This window comes from Peromyscus eremicus, chromosome 23, assembly GCF_949786415.1.
Source record: "Peromyscus eremicus chromosome 23, PerEre_H2_v1, whole genome shotgun sequence".
Lineage (NCBI taxonomy): Eukaryota > Metazoa > Chordata > Mammalia > Rodentia > Cricetidae > Peromyscus > Peromyscus eremicus.
Window position 1 is genome coordinate 29,964,756 of NC_081438.1, and position 13,037 is coordinate 29,977,792.

Consider the following 13,037-nt stretch of genomic DNA (forward strand, 5'->3'; position numbering starts at 1 on the left):
GGGTTTTGTTAGGATAGTTTCATGCATTCTTTGTTTTTGTTAATCCTCCTCTGCTCCTCCATCCCCAAACATGCTCCTGTTGGTCCATCTATAGCTCTCTCTCTCTCTCTCTCTCTCTCTCTCTCTCTCTCTGTGTGTGTGTGTGTGTGTGTGTGTGTGTGTGTGTGTGTGTGTGTGTGATCATTTTTGTGACCATACATGTGGAGGGCTGAGGTTAATATCTGGCGTCTTTCACAACTGCTCCCCACCTCATATATTGAGGCAGGTCTCTCATGGGAACCCAGAGCTTGCCAATTTGGCTAATCTCACTGACCAGCTTGCTCCGGGGTGCCTTGTCTCCACCTCCTGAGCACTGAGATCACAGGCAGGCCGCTACTGCCACCCAGCAATTGCATGAGTGCTGGAGATTCGAACTCCAGTCCTCAATCTTACACAGCAAGCCCTTTCACTGCTGAGCCATCTCCCCAGCCTCAGTGGCTAAACTTTAAATATGAATTATCTTGTCATTACACTTCACCTACATTTAAGGCTTTTCATTGTGACATTGCTAATAATAGCCCCAAACATTCAATATGGTACATTCACATAATAAATGACTGTTAAGAAATAGTTACAATGAGTTAAAGAATAGAGTCTATGGCCCCAATGAAGACAGCTATAACACACACACACACACACACACACACACACACACACACACACACATACACACCAGGGCTTAGGGAACTTTCTGGAAGAAAGGACAGAGAGAATGTAAGGGCCAATGATGGGGAGATGAACAACAAGAAGGTGTCCTCTGGCCATGACATAGCCATTCCTCTCATGAACTCACTGCAGCCATGGTTTATCTACCCATCAACATTTCATCAAGAACGGGGGAGGGGCACATGGGGCTCCACCCCTTCCAGAGCAACTATTGGCAATTCGCCTTGTCGGGGAGGAGTACGACATTCGACATTCTTCAGTAGTGTAGCCACTGATGAGTTGTCTTTTCTCTGCTGAATAACTTCCCAAACACATTGGAGCAAGTAAAGCTAATGAAATTCAGTGAGCCACACACAGAAAGAAGCCATGGAAGTAGAAGGGGAAATGGTTGAGAAGAAGGGTTCCGGTGGAGGGAGGGGGTGAGGAAGAGTGAAAAGGCCAAAATTTGTTGTCTAGATGTATGAATGAAATGACCAAACAATTGAAAAGCAAAGCAATAACACTTAAAAATCAATTATTTTTTTAAATAGGGCTAAGAGAGCCAATGAAGAAACATGCACTATAGACATTTAAAGGCATTTTTAACAACACTCTAGAACAAATAAATGTAGACTAGTCCCAACCGTGTTGATTTTTTTCTGAAAGAATAAATAGCAAACTCACAATAGGGTTTCCTCCAGGACACATGACATTATGTTTTTTCTACACTTTTAATGTTTTTCAAATGTGACTATACGTCTGCAGAATGAATTGATAAAGCCTGTTTATAAGAGGCACATGGTGAGGAGCCCAATAAGTCGTTTCTCACCTATATTAAGAAATGTCCCTAATGGGTTCTCAATGGTTCTTCTGAGAAAAATAATCCCCAATCCTATTAGAAGGCAAGTTATGACCCGAATGTGTCTTCACCTCCACATTGTGCCTCTTCCATGTGCAAAACAAAGCCCCTGTCACGCCGGAGGGTTCCTCCCACCTGGCCCCTGTGGTCCTCTACTGATGAGTAGGCTTCCCTCCGTGGCTCTCTCTCAGATGCCTGCCAATTGCTAATCCCAGCTCAGCCTCACCTTTGTTCCGTTGCCTGGCAACCTATTAATGAGTGAGGAGCAGCTCCAGGTGCTGCCTTTGAGTCCCAATGGGGTGTGTGCTCTGGTTCCCTTAGAGCCCACCCAGCTTGCTTCCAACATTTTCAAAAAGCTAAAGCCTCATGAAAGTTTCCTGTGAGGGGTAGCCTGAGAAGGAGAGGTACCAGAAATGCGTGAACCCGCAAATGTCTATCAACTTCCTTTAAAAGTACCCCTCAACTCCAAGACATCCTTGCATAGGAGGAAGCAGATCTTATTCAATTGTTTTGAGACAGGGTTTCATGCAACACAGGTCTTAAACGCCCCATGTAGCTTAAGCTGCCCTTGAACTCCTGATCCTTCTACCTTCACCTGCCAAATGCTGGGATTACAGGCTTGCACCACCATGCCTAGTCTCAGAAGCATAGCTCCTTAATGGCCCACTTCCCTCAACAATCTTATGGAACCCAAACTACTGAACCAGAGCTAGGGGCCAGAGCACACAGCCTGTAGTTTGACAAGCCCTCAGGCAATCCCACTACACACTCAACTTTGATCACTGTGAGCAGAAAGTTATCCCTTCCATCGTTACTCTCAGAAAGTGTTTGATTGATTGATTGATTGATTGATTGATTGATTGATTTGAGACAGGATCTCATCATGTAGCTCTGGCTGGCCTGGAACTGGCTCTGCACCAGCTCCAGCCTCCAGGTTCCTGCTCTGTGTGAGTTCCTGTCCTGACTTCTTTCCATGATGGACTATGATGTGGAAGTGTAAGCCTAATAAACCCTTCCCTTCCCGTCTTGCTTTTGTTTGTGGTGTTTCTTCATAGCAATAGTAACCCTAACTAAGATATCACAAATACCCAAAATTTCAAAATAATACTAATAATTAAAGCCAAAGAAGAGGACAAAGGGGCTCCCTGTGGGAGCACTATTATGTCTAAAGGCCCAGAGTTTGAATCTTACAGTGAAGAAGTTGAAGAACCAGAAAGAGTGATCTTCAGGCTGAGCTAGAGATAGAACCTGGGGCCTCAAGACTTCCAGGCAAGCATTTTACCCTCTAGCTACATATGCCTCCACTCCTAAGGTCTTTAAATGACATAATCAGATTTATTTTTAGAAAAATCATTCAGGCCATGGACTGGCTTGGGGTTGGACCAGATTGGAAGCCAGGAGACCATTGTCACTGTTAATTAGGAGCTAACACTAGCCGCTGAGATGAAAGAGACAGGGCATCTTCAGGAGCTGCTGAAGAAATAGTATCCACAGCTAAGAGAGGCCATTGTCCAGGATAACGTGCTGTCTCTAACGTTAAAAGCATCCTGTCTTCTCAGTTAGAAGCTGGCTCTTTCACTTATGAAAGGTGGGGACAGGTGAGAAGGAATGGGGATTCAGAAGATGGTAGAAGACTAGATTTTTTTTTAATCTGTTAAGCTTCTAAAATGGTGTGTGTGTGTGTGTGTGTGTGTGTGTGTGTGTGTGTGTGTGTGTGTAAGATGGATGCACACATGCAGGTATATGCATACATGTATGTACTCAGAGACCATGTATTCATATGGTCATCAGTTATCTTCCTCAATCACTCTCCTTCTTAATTTTTGAAACAGAATCTCTCACAGAACATGGAACTCGCCAACTAGACTAAGCTGGCTGGCTGGTGAGTTCCAGGGATCCCCCTGTCTTTGTCTCCTCAGCACTAGGATTCCAGGCATGAGCCAACACACCCGGCTTTTTATGTGGGAGCTGAAGACCAAGCTCACATCCTCATGTTTGCATTGCAAGCCCTTTACCAGCTGAGCCCTTCCCTCAGCCCTGAATCTGTTTAACTTTGTGTATCTATGGGACATCTGCACACAGATAGGATCACTGGACATGTGGATGTTGGAGCCTACAGCATCTGAGAAGGAAACAGGAAGATAAGTCCAGTGTCTGGTGCGATCAAAGCAACAGGGTCCAGAATTAAGTCTAGAAAGGGGCCTCTAGATATAGTGACAAGGATGTCCTCACAGTACCTGGAAGAGCGATGTTGGTAGGAGACTGCGCCAACCTCAGATGGTAGAGACATGATTAGGGGCGGGGTTGACAGCGGAAGTGACATGAAGACAAAGAATGTGATTGGATGAGTGTCCTACAGAAAGGGGCACTGAGAGTAGGGGTTCTAGCCCCGAGCATCTGGGAATGTCCTGTGATGTGGAAGTGTGGCGTAGGCAGAGGGCACAGCCGTGAGAGAGCAGATAACTACGGTGCAAAAGTACCAGGGAGCAGGCTGGAGAGATGGCTCCGTCAGTAAAATGCCTGCCACTGATACTCAAACAGATAGCCTTGGAGCTCTCTGAAGCTCACTGACCAACCAGCCTAGCCAAGCCAATGAGCTTCAGGTCCATGGAGAGACTCTGTCTCAAAAAAAAAATAAAGGTGTCTATGATGGAACACCTCATGCAGCCTTGAGGCAGGGGGAGAGGCTTGCCTCTACTGGATGTGCCTCCCCATGGGAGGCCTTGCCTTCTTGTGGAGAGGAGTGGGGGATGGGTTGGGAGGGGGATGCTGGGGGGGAGGAGGGAAGATGGGTGATCTTTGATTGGTGTGTAAAATGAATGGAAAATTTTTCTTAATAAAAAAAAATAAAGGTGTCAAGTGATGAGAAAAACACTTAACATTGACCTTGGCCTTGGACCGCCACATGTATATGCAATGTGCGTAGACATGGGCACAAGCATCAGAGTCTCTCTCTCTCTCTCTCTCTCTCTCTCTCTCTCTCTCTCTCTCTCTCTCTCATATTCCTCTTCTCTCTCTCACCTATACCATTGAATGTGAGGAGAAGGGACTTGGCAGCCTTAAAGGTAGAACAGGATGTAGAAGTTTTGAGATATTTACTTTGGAGAGAGGAACAAATCTAGCAACAGATTCAGCAGACATAACTTCCTCTGATTTTCAGCAATTTAACTCTCCCTACATTTCCTGTGTAAGAGAAAGCTTGCTTTTTCATTACCCTGGAAATCCAAGCATTTGTTTTCCTATAGCAGGGAGATCCAACCTGGAGACCATAAGTAATTGATTTGGAATATCAAAAGGCTGGGCTGTGCTTCAGCAGTAGAACACTTGCCTAGAATCCCCCAGTGAAAGGTTAGGGTATGGCCAGTGGTAGAGCACCTGCCTGAATCCCCCAGTTAGGGTCTAGGGTGTGGCTCAGTGGTAGAGCACCTGCCTAGAATCCCCCAGTGAGGGGCTGGGGTATGGCTCAGTGGTAGAGCACCTGCCTAGAATCCCCCAGTGAGGGGGCTGGGATGTGGCTCAGTGGTAGAGCATCTGCCTAGAATCCCCCAGTGAGGAGGCTGGGGTGTGACTCAGTTGTAGAGCACCTGCCTGAATCCCCCAGTAAGGGGCTGGGGTGTGACTCAGTGGTAGAGCACCTGCCTAGAATTTAGACCTGTGTCTCTCAGTATTGTCTTTTGTCTGGGGGGAAGCAGGGCAAGGATAAATAAAGATACACTATGAATACATAGTAAAGAGATCTTAAGGAACACATTATTCAACAGAGGACATTTCTAAGTTAAAAGAATGAGAGATGTTTTGAGTTGTTTTGGGACAAAGCCCAGAAGTGATGGGCTCCCAGGGAAGGAAATGATACCTGTGACTGACTCCAACACTTATGAAGTTCAAGGCATTGAGCTCCTCTGTGCCATCTCTCAAGGTCATACAGGAGATAAGTGTTTGTTGGTTAGAGAGGTCTTATCACATTGACCTGTAACCAACCTTTCTGCAGCATCCACTCATGGGTCTTCATTCTGTACTCTGGTGCTTCATCCAAGTAACACTATGGTCCCCTGGTCCCCAAAACATTATATGCAGTACCATAGACAATAAACATGCACTGACAGGCTTAATAGTAGAAAGGTTCCTCATCACAAATAGTGAGAAATAGAGGCTGGAGAGATGCTCATCCGTTAAGAGCACTGACTTCTCTTGAAGAGGACCTAAATTCAGTTTCTGGTACCTACATCAAGAGGCTCACTATGGCCTGTAACTTCAGCTCCGGGGCTCCAAAGCCCTCTTCTGGCCTCTGCAGACACCTGCACTCATGCTCACATCTGCATACAGAGACTCATACACGTAGTTTAAATAATAACAATAATCGTGAGAACGTGGTTGTTTTTTATGTCAGAATCTCATGTATCCCAAACTGACCTTGTCCTCTGCTGTGTAGCTAAGGATGGCCTTGAACCTTTGATCCTTCTTCCTCTCCCTCCCAAGCGCTACGATTATAGGCATGCATCACCACACTCACATCCTAATGCAATGTGAAACCCAGGGTTTCCAGCTTTCCAGGCAGACACTCTGCCTATTGAATTCCATCTTCAGCCTGTGAGGACTGTTTGAAGTCAGCTTCACCATTAAACTGAAGGTATTTTTAAATCTTTGTCTGAGTGCATGCATAGTATTTGTGGGTTGGGTGGGTGTGCATGTAAGCACATGCATTCAGAGACCATAAGACAATTACCTTGTTTGAGTTAGTGTGGTAGTTTGAATGTAACTGGCCCCCATAATCTCACAGGAAGTGGCACCATTAGGGGGTGTGTCTTTGTTGGAGTGGGTATGGCCTTATTAGAGGAAGGGTGCCACTGTAGGGGCTGGCTTTGAGGTTTCCTATGCTCAGGATACTGCCCAGTGTCTCAGCCGACTTCCTGTTGACTGTAAGATGTAGAACTCTCAGCTATTCCTCCAGCACCACATCTGCCTCCATGCCGCCGTGCTCCTTGCCATGATGATAATGGACTGAACCTCTGAAACTGTAAGTGAGCCCTCTCAATTAAATGTTTTCCTTGTAAGAGTTGCCATGGTCATGGTGTCTTTTCACAGCAATAGAAAACCTGCAAAGTAGCCGGGAAAAGACAGCATCTGAAAGCTAAGGAGAGAGACCTCCAGGAAGCCAACGCTGTCCACACCTTCATCTTGAACTTGGACTTCCGCCCTCTGGAACTGTAAGAAAATCATTGTCTGTTGTTTAAGCCACCACCACCTGTGTCTTACTTGAGTGGGCCTAGCAACGTGGTACAGTGCAGTACCAGGTACCTTTAGGCACAAATAGCATAAGGCCTGCCATTCTTGCTTACCCTACCTGTGCTATGAATCCATCCATCCACCCACCCATCTTCCATCCATCCACCCATTCATCTATCTTAGCGTTCTCACATACCTGTGCTCTTGGCATTTAGTTTCTGTAGGGATATTTATATGGACTTTTCCATTATGGCAAGTTTACATGCAGTTTGCTTTCTAACTTCTCATAATGCTCCCCCCCTCACACACACACACACATGAGGCTCAGTGCCCTTGAAGAGAAATTTAGAGTTTGAGTCTTCCATGTTCTATTTATTTGATTTATTCCATCCCTCTGAAAAGTTACTAACCAAACTAAAGGGTCACATAGGGCTACAGGAAGTAGTTAGGTGAGTGTGTATATGTGTGTATATGGGAAGGGAGAGAGCAAGCCTTAATGTAGTACATACTCTTTGGTCCCCAAATTATACTTCAACAAATTCATAGTTAAAATAACAAAAAATAGGAGTCTTCATGTGTACAAGAGTGTGCATCTCTGCACTATGGTAAGAGGGGAAAAATAAGACAGTCAAAATATCCAATAATGATAATAATACATATTATGAAATAATTAAATTTATATTTTCAAAGGATATCCAATAATAAGGGAAAATTCTCAAAATAGTGTTAAGTGGGGAAGTTGATTATGTTATTTTCTCTTATAATATTTGTAATACATGTATATGGACGAGTGAGCAGGAGAATGGGTGGGAAGATGGGTGGATGGATGGATAGGTAAATGGGAAGTTGGATAGATGGATGGATGGATAGATAAAAGGATGAGTGGTGGGTAGAATGAATGACATGGATGAATAGATGGATGGGAACTTGGATGGATGGGAGAATGTGTGAATAGATGAATAATTAGACAGTCTGTGGATGGATCGATGGATTGATAGGTAGATGGACAGATGAATGAGTAGGGGATTGATAGATAAATAGGTGCACAGGAGGGTGGATAAAGGATAGAATGGATGGAAGCATCCATTGATGAATGAGTGGTATTATGGATGGATAGATGCATGCATGTATGCATGTGTACCACATGGATGGATAAGAAAAGTTGCACCAAAATATTAATGGTGGTCATTCCTGCACAGGATTTAAAAAAAAAAAAACCTTCTGAAACTGAATGTGGTGTTGTACCTCTGCAATCCCAGAATCCAAGAGGCTGAGGCAGGAGGATCAAGGTGCCAGCACGGGTTACACAGTGAGATCCTCTTTCAAAGAACATGAAATAATAAAATTCCTTAGCTCCTAAGAATTTCAAGAAGAGAACATTTTACTCTGTAATCTCTAAGAAGTAAACCATACACAGGGCTGTGCTTCAGTGTGGGGGTGGTATTGGCACTCAGTCCCCCCAGATTAGGTAGAATGCTTGGCAATGCCATTTTCAGTACTGTCGCCTCTTCCCAGCCCTCGCTTCACCCACTTCCCTTCCCTTCCCTCCCCTTCCCTTCCCTCCCCTCCCCTCCCCTCCCCTCCCCTCCCCTCCCCTCCCCTCCCCTCCCCTCCCCTCCACTCCCCTCCCCTCCCCTTCCCTTCCCTTCCCTTCCCTTCTCTTCCCTTCCCTTCCCTTCCCTTCCCTTCCCTTCCCTTCACTCCTCTGGCCTGGGTGGCTTCGCCCTAAGGATGACAGTACCACTGTAGAACATTTGGTGGGAACCCAGAGAAGCACAACAATTGAAGGCTGGAAGAGGTCTAAAAAAACCATCCAACATAGTTATTTATCCTGATGTCAGATGGAAATGCAGGAAATGTACAACAGAACATTCCAGTTTGCCAGAATAAGCCATTATGGGTCTCTCACCCATGAAGTTGCCTGAGTCATTTTTGAAACTATTTCTATTTCCAAGCCTGAACCATTTCCATAAATCTGTGGCTCCTGGTGTGAGGCCCGAGCTGGAGGACAGAGTTTAATAGAAATGCATATAGGGAAAGCCTCATGGCTATGCTCTTCCTGCCTCTGTGCTCTAGAGGAACCCACAGCGGTGGCCCTGGGCTAAAGCTAGGTCAATGTGATGTGTAGGATGGGCATGGTTGGCCAGGCCTGGGTCAGCCTGACTGTCAATAGCCATGTGTTCAGAGCCTGGTTGTGAAGCTTAAGATCCTTGTCTGGTGTGGCTGGCAGAACAAAGGATATGTAGATCAGAGCCTGGGGGGGGGGGGGTTGTGTGTGATGTGCACTGTGCACAGGTGCACACACCTGTGCCCATGCAGAGGCTAGAAGAAGATGTTGGGTCTCCCCTGTTATGTAACTCTATTTCCTTGAGACGGGGTCTCGCTGAACCTGGAGACAGACTGCCAGCCAGCAAGCTGCCCTGCCTCTATTCTCCTGTCCCCATCTCCCACAATACTAGAGTTATAGGCACATGTATCCACACCAGGCTTTTCTATGCACACGGTGGAGATTCTGCCTCTGGTCCTCATGCTTGCACAGCAAGTGCTCTTTCCCACTAAGCCATCTCCCTGGCCCTAACATCTCTTACATTCAAGGAGCCCAAAGTGCCCCGTGCAAGCATCAAACAGATCAAGTTGGCATGTTCTCCACAGAGGTCTGAGCAAAGAATTCGCATGATTAACGCTGAGCAGCTACGGGTGGGAGCATGGTTGAGGAAGGAGGTCTTTGAATTGGGAGTTAAACAACACAGGCAATTCATGAGACAGTGGTGATCACAGTGGAGAGCAAGATAATATTCAAACGAAGTTACAAATGAGGACCGGGAAAGTCCCGGGAAAAAGACACAGGGTACTGAGAAGGCTGTGGAAGGCAAGGCATTTCAGAAATCAGAGGGATAATGAGCTATGTCATTTGATGGCCCTTCTGGGCTAACGTGTTCCAACTGTAGCACACAGTTCTTCTTCTTCGGTCTGTCCTTGGTTCACAGCTGAATTTTCCCCCTGGAAGCATTGTCAGGGTTTGCCCTGAAGCAGCTCATTTTCCAGTTTCTTGCCCAGTCACTCAACCCTGTAGACCTCTGACGTCCATCTCCATTGGCCTGGCCTTCTACCACCCAGGAAGGTCCAAGGTCATGCACTGCAACATGGACTTCACCGGGCACATTTTGTTTCAGATTGTTTGCAAAGTGTCAGTGGGGACTATTTCCAGCGCTCCTCTGCTCCCTGCAGCTGATACAGCCCCTACCAGGACAGCCTTTTATTCCTCCCTGTTCCAGCATCATTTTCTTCCCCATTTCATCAGCCCACACTGCCCTCCTCCTGCTATGCTAACTAGAGGTTTAAAAGCAGATTTGGGTGCAGATCTTTGAACTTCTAGCTTATTATTTCCACGTGTTTCCTTTTAACCAGGAGCTGGTTTGCTCCCTATAAGAGATGTCGCTAGGCCTGACTTTCTCCTTCCCAAATAATGGTGCTTTCTCCTGGAGGTGGATGATTATGCTATTTATTCTGAGTCACCATCTTGCCTAGAACCAGAAGCGACATATACTCATCTGCTCTCAGGGTCCTTGCTGGCTAGACAATGTCCTTACTAGGCTAATTTTCACCAATGTCCTTTACTCTTAGAGGGTAAATTTTAAAGGCACACTGTGTCCTCAACAATATAAAGAAGACCAAAGAGGCCTAAGGAAAAAAATTAACTCTCCTCTAGCAACATATTTGTACCATATAAAATGTTCTATGGAAATGTATTATCTTAGCCACTTTTCTATTGCCATGACAAGCACCATGACCAAGGCAACTTATAAAAGAAAAATATATAACTTGGAGGTTGGCAGTTCCAGAGGGTTAAAATTTGTGGTCATTATGGCGGGAAGCATGGCAATAGGCAGGAAGGCCTTGTATCTGAGAACTTACATCTGCTCCACAAGCATGGGGCAGTAAGAGAGGCAGAGAGAGAGAGAGAGAGAGAGAGAGAGAGAGAGAGAGAGAGAGAGAGAGAGAGCTAACAGGGAATGGCATGGGCTTTTGAAACTTCAAGATCACCCCTAGTGACACACCTTCTAAATCCTTCCCAAACAGTTCCACCAACTGTGGACCAAGCATTCAAACATATGAGCCTATGGCAGTAATTCTCATTCAAACCACTACATTCTGCTCCCTGGACCCCAAAGGCTTGTAGCCATATCATAATGCAAAAGGCATTCAGTCCAACTTTGAAAGTCCCCATAGTTTTTCTCAATCTTAACAAAGCTTAAAAGTACAAAGTTTTTTTTGAGATTCAAGACAACCTCTTAATTGTAACCTCTGTAAAAATCAAACAGCAAATTACATACTTCCAACATGCAATGGTATAGAATACATATTACCATCCCAAAAGGGAGGAAAGGGGACATAATGAGGAAATACTGATCCAAAGCAACACCAAAACACAGTAGGGCAAACTCCAAATCCCGTAGCTCCATGTCTGATATCAAAGGGCTTTGACGGTTCCACCCTCCCAGCTTTGCTGTCTACAACACACTTCTCTGTCTTGGACTGGTTCCACTCCCTGTCTGCAGCTCTCCCACAGCTCTGGCACCTCCAACAACACAATCCAGGATTCACTTTCATAGCTTGATGCAATGGCTTGTCTGGGCCTTCATGAAGGGACTCCCCTGTCACATGTCTGCCCTTAGCAGCTTTCCTTAACTGTGGAGGAGGATTCCACAATCCCTTTACTTCTCTATTCTCCAGGACTCTAAAGCCAGAACCAAGTGGTTGATGCTGCCTAGTTCTGATGCCTGCTTGAGAGGGAACCTGGACCACACCTTGAATTACATTTACATAAGCTTTGATTTATTGTTGCTCTTTAATCATCCATTGATGATTCCCTGGGCCTTTTCTTTTCACAAATTGCAGGATTAGCTGGGCAGTGTCCACCCTGTGGGCATCACTCCCTTTATTCCATTTCTCCATAGGCCTTTCTTTAAACTTCTTATTTCTTTGAACACAACATTTCTTGGCTCCAACATTAAATTTCCTGGTTATCTTTTACTCCATAAATTATATTTTGTATTTCTTTTTGCCTTGCTGCTCTTTTTCATTGTAGACCTCCATAAGAGTGACTACTAATAACCACACAACAGAGTTAATATTAAGCTGTTTTGAAATCTCTTTTGATAACACAATTAGTCCAGAATTTTTCCGCTTAGCCTTAAGCAGATTCTTCAGACAAGGGCCAAAGGCAACCACATTCTTTGCCAAAATATCACAAACATACATAATTATAAATGAAAATAAACAGAAAAAATGTTTAAGAAAAACTCTAACAGTAAACGGGATAACACAGAAATCACCCTGAAGGAAAGAGGAAAAGGAAGCCAACCAATAGGGTGATTCCCAAGCCCCAGGATTTTGCAAAACCCAGTTTTTGGTTCCCCAAGTCCACTCTTATAAACCCATTATTAAAGGCATTATTGTAGGTAACCATGGCGAAGCCAGTAGCTCAGATGATAATTGCTACTGAAGGGTTTTTATAGCCAGTTCTCGGTGGGGGGAGACGGGGAGCTTTCCATTGGGACTGGGAAAGGAAACATTGATACTTAGCCTGTGGCAGCAGAAGGGAGGGGGAAACATGGCTAGGGACCTTTGTTGTGGCTTCCACGAGAAGGAATAGATGGGGCAGGCTAGGCAGGTTTTTAGTTGGCTAGAATAACTTCAATTCTGGGAGCACAGGGTCTGTCCTCAAGGGTCTGTCACTGGGGAGTAGAAAGGTATCAGGGCAGATGGATGGTGGTTCAGGCTCCAAAAGGAGGAGGCTTCTAGGAGTCTGGGTTTTGAATAGGTTGGCTTGTATTTATAAAGGCTACTCAGAGGTGAACTATCGCCATGCTGAGTGACATTTCCTGGGGAGACATGAATAAACATGAACTCATCCCTTAAAGGGCACTCGACATCAAACCAAAGAAATGATTTCATTTAGGTTTTGTATGTCGAACTAGTGAGTTCACGGGGGTTTGTTACAAACAAACAAAACAACACAAACAACCCATGGATGAAGGGTTACTCACAGCAGCATGGGTAAGGAATTCTCTAGAGAAACATAGGGGAGGGCTTCCTTATAGATGCATGAGTCACTGGGACAGCTGCATCAACCACAAGCCCACCGTAGCATGGGTGACAACCAACAAAGTTTGCATTCTTGGAACCCTCTGAACAGCTCACAAGCAGCTACACCACTGGAAGGTCTCCTCCTCCTCAGCCATTTGTTTGCTCAGGGAAGGACTCTGTG